This window comes from Halictus rubicundus, chromosome 2, assembly GCF_050948215.1.
Source record: "Halictus rubicundus isolate RS-2024b chromosome 2, iyHalRubi1_principal, whole genome shotgun sequence".
Taxonomy (NCBI): domain Eukaryota; kingdom Metazoa; phylum Arthropoda; class Insecta; order Hymenoptera; family Halictidae; genus Halictus; species Halictus rubicundus.
Genome location: NC_135150.1, coordinates 28,113,584 through 28,128,800, shown reverse-complemented (window position 1 = coordinate 28,128,800; position 15,217 = coordinate 28,113,584).

Below are 15,217 nucleotides of genomic sequence, written 5' to 3'. Positions count from 1 at the left end.
ACGTGAATTATGACATGAAATGCCTTTTAAGAGATTTCCAGTAGCGAAATGATGGACAACTTCCAGTATCAAAATAAAACAAAACAAGATAAAATAAAATAAAACAAAATAAAACAGAATAAAATAAAATGAAATGAAATGAAATTAAATAAAACAAAATAAAATAAAATAAAATGAAATGAAATAAAATGAAATACAATGAAATGAAATAAAATAAAATGAAATGAAATGAAATGAAATGAAATGAAATGAAATGAAGTAAAATAAAATAACATAAAATAAAATAAATATTATATTAATATAATATATTATAATGAATATATATAATTAATATATTATAAAATAAAATAAATTAGATGAATTAAAAAATAAAATAAAGTAAAAAATAGAATAAATAAAATATAACATGAATAAACACAAAATCCGCAGTCCAGCGATAAGTTCACAGTCAAAGAGGTTGAAAAGCCTTTTAACAGATCTCCAGTATCAAAATGATGGACAACCTCCAGTATCAAAATTCAAAGCGGTGCATCAACTGAAAAGCAACGTGTTAAATCACGGTAGAGGCCACAATTGTTCTATGACACATTAGCCTGTCATTAGATGGTATCGAGTGTCGAAATCCTCGTGACCGGTAGCGTGTGTCATTCTTACAATATGGCGATCGATCAAACTCGATGAGGAGGAAGAGCGAAGGTAAGAAAGAGAGCGAGAAAGAGAGAAGGAGAGAGAGAGAGAGAGAGAGAGAAGTCCACAGCAGCGACTTACAGCAGCCCCAATTTCTCCTTATCAAGGATCGGCCGCGGTTTTCTCCGTGGCGGACGTGTAAAAGATATGAACCGGTAGGACACGTGCGGTGCGTAGGTCTTTGGTGCGTGAGCGTGCAAGTTCAAGAACAATGGCGCTTCACGATCTGTATAATGTAGGTACGATTTTGCCAGGCGATGGTGCCGGCTTATTGTTGGTGGCAGCGACGGGCGGTAGGGGCGGTGGCGGCGGGCAGGCTCTCGTGCCACTGACCCACAAACATACTTACCTATGTTATACTATGCTGCTATATACGCCGGTACTCTGCCGTTGTCGCTATGCCTTAATGCCCGTACACACCGCTCTCCTGCTTGCTTGCTGGCTCGCACCAGGCCGCAGACGTTTCTGTATACGTCGTCCTTGGAAGATTTACTTGCGGGCGTGATCGTGTTCCCGATCTGCCGCCTCGTGAATTTTTCATTCGGTACCTGTGCGCCACCATGAAGCTGAAAGTAACTTCTGCTCGAAGGGAGCCCGATAATTGTATGCTAAATGCGCTCGGCAATGGATCCCGATCGCCCCGCGATTCTAACGTGTCGATTAGAATCATCGATCGATAAAAATCGTTTCCTAGAAAATAACATTTTCATTCGGGCCAAAAATACAACCTGGGTGTCAAATATACAATTTATAACTCGTTTATAGTTCATCCCCTATTTGTACTTCATTTTGCTCTATTCTTGGTGGTCGGATTTACAGTTTTACAAATAAATAATCTTAGCTTCCATTTTGCGCTAGCTGAAACTCTTCGCAGAAAACGGACAATTCTATAGAAGTTTGAAAAACATTTTACTGTCCGTTCGTATGCATCATTGCGTCTTATGCGAGCATTGAAATCACCGCAGACGAGAGATCAACACGCATTCTTCCATTCCATCCCCTAATTTCTTATTGTGTTGCGAAGAATGGACTCGTCTAAATTGTCTGTCGCGATTGTTGAACTGAAATTTGGGTTAGATGTTTGTTAAATGAGTCAGTTCTTGACGTGTCGTGCGGAGTCATGTCTTATACGGCCGTTGAAGTCTCCGTGCACATGTCCGCGCGCGTTCCGCTTCCTCGTGCCTGTTTCTTTGCGATTTTCACATAATTTATGTTTGTAATCCTGTTCAGCTCTATTTGCGAGAATTATCGGCATTTGCAGATCAAAATTTAATTGCAGAACAAGACAAATTTGCACGGTCAAGTTTACTTTTGAACGTAGAATCTTTTTGACTTTGTTAGATTTCAAATATGGAGTTTCAGAAAATAGTCGAGTTGCTGATGTTATTTATTGTATCGCCTCTCGGCTTTGACCAGGACTCTTCGATCTCATATAATTTTGTGTAATGCATGTAACGAAATATAATACGTAATTGTGTACAATCCTGTGCTGTCTAATTAACCTGCAATCTTAAAACTCCGAGAATACTTGGGTATTATAATATAATACACACTTTTACAAAATAATTGTTAAGTTAAGAGGTCAAACTAAATAGCGCAGTAGTATTTTAAAGCTTAAAACGAACTCTCCAAATTGTATTTTATTCAAATGATAAATAGTATGTATTTATCATAATATTCTTTACCTTCAGGTGCACAATATTTAGAGCATTATTTTTACCGCAAGGAGTTTTTCAATTACAGAAAGAATTTTATTATTGGTAAAATCGAAGATAAAAATGTGACGTATGAATTTGTACAAGCACGTTTCACATGTAGCCAGTCCGATATGAAATGATTCATATTTATCGCACTGTGACTAATTGCAAGTACCTCCAAATAACAATTTGTAAATAGTGCAGTAGTATTTTAAAGCTTAAAAGGACCTCTCCAAATTGTAACTTTCAAATAGTAAATGACATATATTTATCATAATATTCTTTACCTTCAGGTGCACAATATTTAGAGCATTATTTTCACCGCAAGGAGTGTTTCAATTACAAAAATTATTTTATTAATTTATTATTGGTAAAATCGAAGATAAAAATGTGACGCACGAATTTGTACAAGCACGTTTCACATGTAGCCAGTCCGATATGAAACGATTCATATTTATCGCACGAATCTGGCACTGTGACTAATTGCGAGCACCTCGAAATAACAATTTGTAATTTCCCAGCGCACAGCGAACTAATCTAAAATATTCGCTAACGTTACAAATGTAGATGTTTCCCGTTCGCTTGCGAGTCTCGCGGCAGCCAAGTCGCGATTTCGCGTGACTCCGATCGCGGTCGGAACGAAACGAGCATATTCAAGAAATTACCAGAAAAGTGGCGATGTTTAGGTCGGGTATCTTGATCGTGAAACCGAGAAACGACGAACGAGTCATTTTGACCCATCTGGTACCTCTAGTGTTAAGGCACGGATCTAGAAGGATTAAATTGAGATCACGCGAAACTAGCGTGAAAAACAAGAGTCCATGAAGATTGCTGGTATCCGCGTAACTGTGCCCGGGAGAGACGCGGCGCGCGGACGCGTGTAATCCTTGTCTACGTATACGCCCGCGTTTTACTCTCCATCTCGATTGGCCCACTTGGTAAACAGGACAAAACTGGAAGAGCAACGCTGGGTCCTGGGTCCGTGGCCAGCGAAGAAAGAGGAGCCCGATCCGCTCGACTTTTTGCCATCGTCGCGGACCCGAGACGAGCCGAGAACGAGTCAGGAAGCCGCGGGACGGAAGAGGAAATCCACGATCAAATCGTCGGCTGTTTGTCATCGCTCCTCCGCTGGCCGGCTCGAACCAGGCGACCCACTCTTGGTTTTTGATGGCAGTCCACCTGGAAACAATCTCTCTCCTCTCCGCGACACGTTCCGCAACTTATCATCCTCAAAATTAATGCTTGCCTTCATCCTTCAGCTACGCTTTGTAATGATTTCGTATCTTCTGCTTCGGAAAAACAGCCGTGCAGAAGATATTTGGTTCGTGTCTATTTCTTTTCCTTTTATACCGACATTGTAAATAAAACCTTTCTGTGCCAGTCGCACGAAGAAACTTCTTTCTCCTTTCAATCATCTTCGTAAAAATATATAACTCATGTCAGTCCCCGATTGTGTCTGCTCGGAAGAAATAATTTATGTGCTTCGAATATCCGTAAATATATGTGTGCAAAATCCTACTGCGAAAAGTTTAATAGTTCCGCTGGAAAAAATGCCTAAAAATTGATGTGCTTCAAACGAATATTAAAAGTAGAGATATATATCATATATACCATTTGATTTTAATGAAAAATTTTCATTTTTGAATATGCTCTAAAAGTAAGTGTAATTAATACGGGCATAGTAATTGGTACCCCCGCAGTAATTGAGTCCCTTATCCTACTCGTTGGTTTGCGTCTGTATTCTGTCATTGCAACAATCTTGTAGCGTCAAGGATAGAGACGTCGGTGAGAAATAAGTACAGCACAATTCAGGGCGTAAAATATGGAGCATCATAAATTTCATTTTCAGAGAAGATCGAACACAGCAATACGCACTGCTCGCATAAAACAAATTCGTGTGTTCGATGTCCGCCGGTTACTTCCGTTTCGTAACGCCGCTCGTTCCACTTCGCCGTCGAGATCGTAATTAATAACCACGCTCGGCCAATCGTCTCCTTCTTTTATTATGGAATTTAGGACGCTTTTTGTCGACGGTTCTTGATAAAAAGATTTTACGAGAACGAGCCGGGGGCCGGGGTTATTTTTACGATCCGAGCCGCGGAACACCGCATACCAGGGATCGGGCGCTAGCATAATCCCTTCTTTTCTTCTCTCTCTCTCTCTCTCTCTCTCTCTCTCTCTCTCTCTCTCGCTGATCCGTGTTGAACCCAACTGGGTCACATTTTCATCGGTAAACGGTAGGACGGAGGAGCGGACCTTTACCTAGTTACACTTTCGAGAATCGGGATGCTAGTATACTCCTCCGGTGCTCCGGAGCGGCTCGCGCCTCGGTGTTGCCCAAATTTCCCCCTCCACTCCTCTATATAACCAAATCCGGAACCTCGTTTTGGTGTACAGGGGGCCCCCACGCTCCTCGGAATGTCCTCATTTTTTTCGGGGCCTTGGGGTCTCAAAGACAGCGTGACTTCCTCAACGTAATAACCGGGAACCGCGAGGCAGCCTCGCGCGACCATTCGCCACCGAGTCTTCGAATTCTGTCGACGTATCACCGACACAACTGTTCTTCCACCTTGTTCCACCTTGTTCCACCTTAGGGCCCTTCGAGGTGACACACTGTCCCCAGCCACGCCGAAAGGAGTCCTACGCTGGGCCGAAGTTGACATTTTGATTTCGATGTGTGTCACCGTGGCCGAGTAAATGAAGTACAGTACGACCTCGATTGTCCAAACACCTGACGCCCGTCGACCCCAGCAGCCCAACATGATTCAAATTCAAATAGCTCTGGGCCAGACGTACGTATTAGCGGTACCCATAAGTAATCGATTATTTGCAAAGAATTTGTTTTGCCTTCAGTTCTGTACCGATCGTTGAAACACGTATCCTTTTACAGTTTTCGGTAAAACGGCCGCCTGTGTTCAAAATATTCTAAAAAGTATAATTTCTTTTTGCAACCCTGTAATAAAATGGCGGCGTCCGTACCCTCCGAGGATCATATTCGTCGTTGCATACTTTTTCATTTTCGTGCGGGATTTAATGTAACAACAAAGAAAATTTGCGATGTTTATGGAGATGTATCGAAGGTCAACAAGTGTCAACGTTGGTTCGGAAGGTTTGCTGCCGGTGATTATGATCTCTCTGACAGGCCTCGAAGTGGACGACCAGTTGAATTCGATAATGACACCCTAAAATCTCTAGTGGAGGCTGATCCAAAATTAAGTATACAAGAATTATCGAGAAGCCTTGAGTCCACAAGGTCAACTATACAAAGGCACCCACGCGAAATGGGAAATGCGTATAGGCAAGGAATATGGGTACCGCGTCAATTATCTGAGACCAACAAGAATATTCGTATAAGAGGGGGATTGACAATTTGCAGGAAAGTTGGCAAACTGTCCTTGATACTGATGGAGATTATATAATAAATTGAGAAATAAAAACTTGAATTTACTACAAAGTTTGTTTTAGATCTCAAAATAATTGATAATACATATCGTCAGTGCCTTATTCATTCCGATATACAGGGCATGGTCAACTCGACGTAAACAACGTGCAATCTGTGCTGAAACACGTAAGTTTTAAACTTCCACATTTCATCCGCTTCAACATGATTGTTCTTGCTCAAGGTCATTTCAAGGTCAAAAAGGTGGTATCCATTAAATTCAGTTTTTTATTGTCTATCGTGCTATCGTAAAAAATATACTATTCCATTTAAAAAAACATCGGTGACCCTGAAATTTCATTAAAAAACACGACATAAAAAATTTGTTTCTTCACCATTATATTGCCCCCCTGCAATAGTGTCACTTTGTCCTCTGAAGTTTTCTGATAGGACTGTAAATACGAAAGATATTTAGGTGTTCCCATTTATGTGGGACACCCTGTATTAACCCTTAGCACCCGAATGGCGACTGTAGGGCGCCACTAAAAATTGCTGTACCATTATTCAAAATATTCTTTACATTATTAAATTTGTTTGTATTCTATAAATTACTAAACACTTCAGTATTGTACGAGTAAATTGCACCATTTTCGTATGTACAACATGAAAAAGAAAGTCTATAGAAGGGAAATATTCTAGGTCGAAAGGAATGTTTCGTGACTGACAGTGATTTTTGACCAGGTTTAGGTCATTCAGTTTTAGTGGGACATATCCAGGTAGACTGAATTTTATTACGATCTTTAGAATTCAAAAGGGCCAAAACAACATCCCCTATAATACATTTATAATGTCTAGTTTCGCTCCCATTAATCAAATTACTCTGATTTTGTAAGAATCTCTGTGAGCGATGACAGTTAACGCGTTAAGTATTCCGGTGTTCTTGCGTTACGACCCAATATGAAATTTGATTTACAATTTAGAGAAATTAATGCATTAGTACCCGAAACGAATAAGCGAGAAGTTAAAACACAAAATTATTGTTCGAATCCTCAAACTTCTGAGGCTTCGGGTAGCCGAATATTGCAAATTTTCAGGATCCCGACCCGACCCGGCCCGGCCCGAGGCACGGCAACAAGATCACCCGCTGTATCTTCCCAGTCGAACAAGAACTTTTCCGGGACGACAGCCGCGTGGTATCGAGTAGGCTTGTCTGTCGGCGCTGCCGCCGCGATAAACAATTACGAAACGGATTGTTAAAAAAGGAAGCAATACGCGGCGCGCATATTTATGTAACGAGCAGGGCAGTCACGGTGTACCCACGGGCGTGTAACGGCGTCGCGAGTAAGTTTCCTCGTAGGTTCGTGTAACATCCGTGTGCGCACTGGCCATGCCATGCCACCCAGAGGTGTATGCCCATCTACCTGTTCCCTCGTTGCCAGGACACCTGTACACGATCACGTACGCCCGGGCTACGTGTGTGTCCCACGTGTGCGTCACACTTAACGCCTATCTCTAGCCACGGACGAATGTGGTTGAGGATACGTCACACTGCTCGCTCGTTCGTCGTGCGTATATGTGTGTACGCGCGGCATGTGTGCATGTATACCACGAAGAAGTTTCACTCGGCTCCGATTCCGATTCCGCGGTGTCTGCTTCAGCGAGCTCGAGCAGGATCGGGCCGATGTGTGCGTGCTGGCAGCCCGCTTAATCGGAGAACGGCCTGGCAAGTCCTTGGCAAGGCCGATCGAGACATTATCCGGCCACCTTTTTCCAATTAGCGGACTTCTGGTAATCGGCTATCGACGTACATGCACGAGCCTTAGCGATCCGAGCACCCGTCGCCCCGTAGAAACCCAGCCGAACGCCTACTTGCTGCCTTCGGACGCTCAAACACGCCTCCATCTTGTCACAAAATGATAGCACACATTAAGGATTCACACGATTTCAATCCATCTTCACAACTTGAAGTTTCTACACAACATTTCTGGATAGGTTTCATAACTAACATCGAATTCGGGTTTACCAACCTGTTTCGCTTTATTCTAAATATATTATAAAACTATTGTAAAAAATGACACTTTTGCCAACATCTAGCGGGGAAAAATAACAGCACCCTGGAGAATTATGAAACTTTTTCAAATGTGGACTTGAGTTTGCTCAAGAATTAGTTTACTAAGTGATGAGTAGACTGCGGATGTTTATGCAAATGCATATTTATATAGAAAACTGATAAAGCAATGGGACTTAAACAGAAATATGTTTTGCGATTAGAGGATTCTAAAAATATGTTTTTTATTTTGCACTTCTTGCATAATGCATATGTTTTTCAAAGAGAAATATCTAAAACATATTATTTTCCGTGTATATGCGTATCTCATGCTCATATGAATCATTTATCTTGTTTTTATGTAATCTATTAATAAGCACTCGTATCATAACCGAATAGCGTCGATAATAGTGATACGCCGATATAATACTGAAGAAGCCTCAACAAGTTATGATGTTCCGACCTTATATTGCTTACTGAATCAGCTCCAAGAACACATGTAGCTGTTGGTATTTAGAATTCGAACAGTTCAGTTTGATACTCGAAGTGGTAAGGCGAATTTTGTGGGAGTGCGTGCGATCATGATTAAAATGCCGAAAGTTCGGAAAAGTAGGGTTTTACTGATGAAAATCTGGATCGAAGGCGATCCCAATTTCATTATTGACGAAAATAATGAAAATAATATTTACTGTGAAATGTGCAATAAAAGTATAAAGTGCGATAGAAAATCGCAATTAATTCAACATATTAATACTTCCATACACACAAAAAATAGTGGTCAAGCAACATGGGCAGCATTGTACGAATTTTATGCGGAGAATCTGTACAAGATCCAATATGTACGCCACAACACAGTATAAGTAACTTCAAATATGCACCGGTAACGTCGTTGACGCCATCAAATTTAGAAAAAATTATTGTAATTTATTGTAATTCGAATTACGATACTCCAGTATAACTATGAAATGTCTGTTAATACTCAATATTGTACCTAACACTTAATGTAATATATAATTAATATCGGAAAAATTTGCATATGTTTCGAGCATATTTGCATATTTTTCGTGCATATTTGCATGTTTTTCGTGCATAAATGTCATATGCATTTTGCATATTTGTCGTGCATAAACTTCCACAGTCTGCAATCACTGGTGAGTAATGAAAATTTTAAGGAAATTCCGATTGACAGGAATTGTGAGAAAAATAGTTAATACTGATTTCACGATTTTCTAATCGTAAGTTTGCAGTGAGAATTTGAAAAAATCGTTTTGTAGATTAACGTTGGATGTAGATATGCTGAATATTTTTGTTTTACATAAAAATGCGCAGTCTAATGGTGACAGGCGGTAAGATCTGTCTGTCCTACATATTTTTACAGCTTCCGATTGAACCTGCTGCAGAGCGGTGGACAGAGGGATTCGGAGAATCGAGGAGGACGGTGTATTTCGCGAGTTTTCGTAAATGGCGACCGCGTTGTAAAACCTAGCCGTAGTAAATCGACCGAAAACGGTCTGTGGGCCCAGATGTGGCCACTGAGCATCCTTTCATTGCAGTTTACGACACCCAGGAAGCTGTGCACTTAGCCAATTCGATCTTGTCCGGTGCCTGCCACGAAGAGGAACCCCCCGCGGACCGACGTCATAAATTTCGCCATTCGTTTTCGAGCACTCGGCAAATTTTATTGCTCGCCACGACAATTATTTTGCAAGTTGCACAATACCGTCTTCGCGAATTTTCTTGTCGATATAAACAAATGAACGTCGTCGAAAAGTCTGAAAAAATCTCTGCTGAACACCCGCTTACTGTTTACCGAGCTAGAAAATGTTTACTTTGCACAAAAATCTGCAGTCTCAATATTATTACTCCGAAAGGGAATAAAAACAAATCTACAAAAATATGGCACTCACTATAATAAATATTCCAATGCTGTGTTTGCGCTCGGAGGTCAAATTGGTCTTGCTGGGATCTGACGTGTTTGTCAGTCGTCGGATGCTGGATTTTTTTAATGGTTTTTCTTTTATGACATTCGCCGAAAGTATGATATTATCCCCTGGTCAAGGTTGCGAGATGGTTATGGTCAAGGTGGGGTGGGGTGGGGGCAGGGTGTTTGTAATGGCGGAGCGAAATGTTGACCGGTAGCCACATCGAGGGCCGCAAAACCGTTCTTCCTCGCAAAACCACCGTAAATTTTCGTCGTTGCCCTCGCGGATGGAACGTCGGTGTTCCGGAGGCTGGATTTCAGTGTCATCGAGACCTGTCGAATTATTTACGGCCTTCTGTGCGTTAGTAAACATGGCAGCCGCCCCGTAGCGGAACCAAACAGATTTCCCAAAACAGACAAAGGGTCGCGCCAACTTATTTATGTGATACGGTTTCGAGAATTGAGTCAGCGACAACTCTACCGATGATTTATGTCTTCTGACACTAGAGAGCATCGACGATAATTAGTGGAATGCCACTCTTCATGCAAAGTAGCAACATTGATGAATAAATTCCAAGAATTAGAAAACACTTGGAAACTTTTCTGTAATAATTTTAACGGGTCGAAAATAATTGATTGACAAATCTTAAATTCTGTTAATTTTCCTACTGTTTTAAATTTTATCCACTCAATTTTATCATAGAATATCTAATAACTAGATTGTGATACCTTCTTACTGTAATACTTCTTATTTGCAAAACACAAAGCTGAAGAACTTTTAGATGAATCTAATAAAATGCTAACAGATGTGCGTTAAATGTTCATTTAACAATTCTCTACGAAGAATCATTTTAATTCGTTCGACAGTTTTAATCTCGAGAGTAAAAGACGAATTTCGCATAAAGATTCGCAGTCTATTCATCAATGTACCAGATCAGTAAATAAATATTGATTGAATAAATTCGCACGTGAAAGTTGAACCGTGAATTTTCTCTTGTTTTCAAAATGGCAGTAGGCGTAGAAGGAGGACAGCACAAGGAGACACCAGGAGGACGACACTATCGAAACAGTTCAGACTTTCGATTTCTGCAAAAGTAAATATTCGATACAGGAAGCAACGAATTTATTGTTAACGCGCGGAATTCTTATTTAAAGTTTTCGAAGAACGAATGTAATAATTTCTGGAACGGTTTCGACTGCATTTCTTTTTTTTTTTTAAATGCGATTCACACTTGACGGTATTTTTTTCACACACAGGCCGCTTTATGTATGCGAACCTACTTTCTTAGCGTCGTAAATTTTTGATATCTCTTCGGGACGATAGATGGTCCATCCGTTGCCGTTGACTTTCCTCCACGCGTGAATACCGTAATTACGTGACGGCGCATATTTCTCGAAAAAAATTCGTCGACCGAACGGACAGTAGACGGACGGCATACTGTCGCGTGCTTAATTGTTAATATTTACAATGCCAAACTTCCTGTAAGCACGCCGCGCTGCGATCAACGGTCGTTTAGAAATCAAAAGTCAATTTACAAATATGGCGTCAATGGTGCGAACTGGCGAATGACGAGCATTGTACAATATTTCGAAAATTATCGAAAATTCGTATCGAACCTTATTAATTGTACTCGAACGCTGCACATGAGTATTATTAGGGGGCCCATAAGAAATCAATTATTATGGAATCTAAAACAAACTTTGTAGTAAATTCAAGTTTTTATTTCTCAATTTATTATATAATCTCCATCAGTATCAAGGACAGTTCGCCATCTTTCCTGCAAATTTTCAATCCTCCTCTTATTTGAACACAGGCTGTTTTACCGAAAACTGTAAAAGAATACGTGTTTAACCAGTTAACTGTGTTTGACGAGTATACTCGTCATGAAGAAATGGCAATATTTCGTGTCATGACGAGTATACTCGTCAAAACAGCTATAATTCAAACAGCGGTTAATTTTTGCGACGCAGCTTAGGTACACATTTGTCAAAGAGGTCGCAACAGCTAACTGATTAACAATCGGTACAGAACTGAAGGCAAAACAAATTCTTTGCAAATAATAAATTACTTATGGGTACCCCATAGATAAAAGGCGATAAAACGTTTCTACAAAATATTGAGAATTAGAAAATTTCGAACCGTATAGTTCGTTATTGTATAGTATCATGTAGTTCTCCTCGAAAGTAAAAAAATTCGATGATTCGGAGTCAAATCTGATCTACTTGATGGGAAACCGACGGGAAGAGGGATAGTTCGGGGCAGTGGACCACCCGGAAGTGTTTCTGCGTGGTCGGAGCCGAACGGTGGCAAGTGGGATACCTGCGAAACGCACCGAAACTTCCTCATTGTCGGTGCAACGAACCCGAAAAGACTGCTCTTCCGGGTGCGTCCCGAAATGAGACGGGAAGAAAAAGGCCGTGGATAATCGGCCGTCGCCGACGAACGGCCGCCCGTAAGTAGTACGAGTCTAAATATTGCGAGGCGTGATTTCTTACGGTCGGTCTCTGCCTGCGGAGTTTCCATGCCCCACGACCGAAAATATTTTGCCACGCGGAATTCGTCATGCCGGTGCCGGAAGGGCCCGCCGCGTCGTCTTCTGTCACGAAATCGTTGCTTTCTTCTCGCGCGGACAGCCTCCTCGAAATTGGAACAAATGCACCAGGCGACTAACAGTTCCTCGATCCTTTCGTTCCTCCTTCTTTGAACGCGACTACGAAATGCTACGCATTCGCCACAGCTGGTAAACCCAACGTGGCCATTTTTAATGTTACGAGACACGTGATCAATTTTCACGAAATCTTTCAGCCATTTCTTTGATACAGAATCGTATCCGTTCGCTGTGGCTGCTAACTCGACGTGGGCATTTTTTTGAATTTTTCGCTTTGGGAATCAAAGCCTTCGAAATCACATTCCTTGTATTTCAGGATAAATTATTAACATAACCTCAACTTTTCAACGTTTCAATGTCCAAATATTAGGCGCAACTCTTCAATGTTCTAGTGCTATGCACTTCCTTTTTTTTGCAGTAAATTGTTTTCAGTTAACGGTTAGAACGAAAAGGGCGTCACTCAGAGAAGCCGCGCAATCTTCAAACGAAGGAAACCGTTGGATGAGTGGATGCTGATTCGTTTGTCCTCAACGTGTTTTATTGTCTCCACCTTGAGGCGCCTGTGAATTGTCGTTTAATCGCTCGGACGATTATTCGAGTCGCCTCGATTTGCTTAATTGTTTCCTTATGAGGTCCTTGTTGCGTCGTACGAGCAATGACACGAGACTGTTTTATCCTTCGACGGATTTTTTCCCTTTTTTTTTTTTAACGATTTACGCGCTTATTCTTGCGTTAACAGTCTTCGACAACAACGGTTTCCGTTGTTCGTCTGTGTCTTTTATGTTTTAGGACCCCGTGGCCCGTGACGAGCTTCCTGTATTTGTTGTCGATTCGATTTTTGTGCAAAATAATTTGCCACATCGATTCCTCAGGAACAACTCCTTTCAAGGAAGTACAATACTTTTGGGACACCCTGTATTCACTGTCCTCTAGGTTTTGTTTTTTATTCCGCAGGATAGTTATCACTAGATCACGAAGTTTATGCATTTATGACAAAAATGAGTAGATAAAAAACAAAGCAGTGAAAATAGTTTAAGGTTTCCAAAATGCTGTTGTATTATTTTCGACTTATTCAAATGATTACGAAAAGAAATACAGTCATGTGACTCGGACTTTGTTTTTAGAAGTTAGAACAATTAGTTTGCTACGAAAAAAGTTTTTCAAAAAATTGCATTTCGTCTGAATTGCAATACTAGGAGACATAACCGAGCCGTGTTATGTTTACATTCCTCGGCGTCGGAGTGGGGATCGTTTCGCGACGTATATCATCCAGGCCTTGGCGTCATATATAGAGAAATCACTGTATTTAATGCCAGTGACTGTAAATGCCTATATAGCTAATGTACTTCACAATTTATGCAGATAATTTTTATTTTGCATAAGAAACCACAGTCTACTTATCACAAATGTATGAAATTCTTCATAATAATTTCTCGATCATCGGAACACTATGTCGTTCGGAGAAATGATCAAACGGACCTGCCATTGTCGTGACAATCATAAAAGCAGGGAATGGGGTCTCCGACGACCCACTACTGTATTTCAAAAACACGTTTACCTAATAAGCTTGTTTATTGCTCCCGACGAAGAAGCAAGGAGCTTTAAAAGCACCATTCACATTAGACAGATGCTGGGGAAAACACGAGGTCCTTGTTGCTCGGAACAACGAGGAACGTTTTAAGGGCTCGTCAGGATGGTATACAACCTGAAGAGCGTAAATATTTGGGTGTCGTCACGCGTGCCGTGCTCCGGACGCGTGACCATTGTAAATTTTCAAAGATTCGCAATAAATACCGGCCGCGTCTGTTGCACACATGTTTCCTTGTCGCCATGACGGCCACGCTCCGGCCCCGTACCCTGAAGACAACGTCCACGTGTCATGGGATGAAGCCTTGGGGATCTACGTTTTTCCCCGGACAATACCTGCAATTCATCTTCTCATCAATACCGATGCAGGTAGAAGAAGCATGTCTCGTGTCAGTTGGATATTGCAACTTGAAGACCTTGCTGCAGAAGGAGCAGTTCCATCTATTTTAATTGTGAAGAAATTAGGAAATTATGTTCATAAAATTGTGGGGTTTAATACCCCATTTACTGGAAGCTTCTCAACAGGATTTTCAGTAATTATGTTGTACCGAAAGGAAACTTAAAAATGGCTCATGACAGTTGTATATTGCAACTTGAAGACCTTGCTGCAGAAGGAGCAGTTCCATCTATGTTAATTATGAAGAAATTAGGAAATTATGTTCATAAAATTGTGGGGTTTAATACCCCATTTACTGGAAGCTTCTCAATAGGATTTTCAGTAATTATGTTGTACCAAAAGGAAACTTAAAAATGGCTCGTGACAGTTGTATATTGCAACTTGAAGACCTTGCTGCAGGAGGAGCAGAAACATTTTTTAAAATTTTGAACAAACTAGGAAATTATGTTTATAAAATTCTGGGTTCTAATACCCCATTTAGTGGATGCTTTTCAGTAGGATTTTCAGTAATCGTGTTGCACCAAAAAGAAATTAAAAAATGTTAATTTGTCCCTTGTGGCGCAGTGATGAAAAATCGCTATATAAAATCAAATTGTTCGTAGCGAAAATGTAAAGTTAGAACATTCTATTAATTCAGAATCGTTGAAAAATGAACTATTAAAGTATAAAATGTATGTTGTGAAAGGTAAAATCAATGTTTATATAAATGTATACATACGATAATGAAAATAATCTCGCCCTTGTTGTCGAACGTTCGACTTTCCTCAGAATATGTACAATATATTATTGTGTGCAACAATATATACAATCTACAATATATTTTGATCTGCCAATATTTTGCAATGCTTTATGTACGAAAGTTTTGTTTTCGTCTACGAATAAAAATGAAGAAA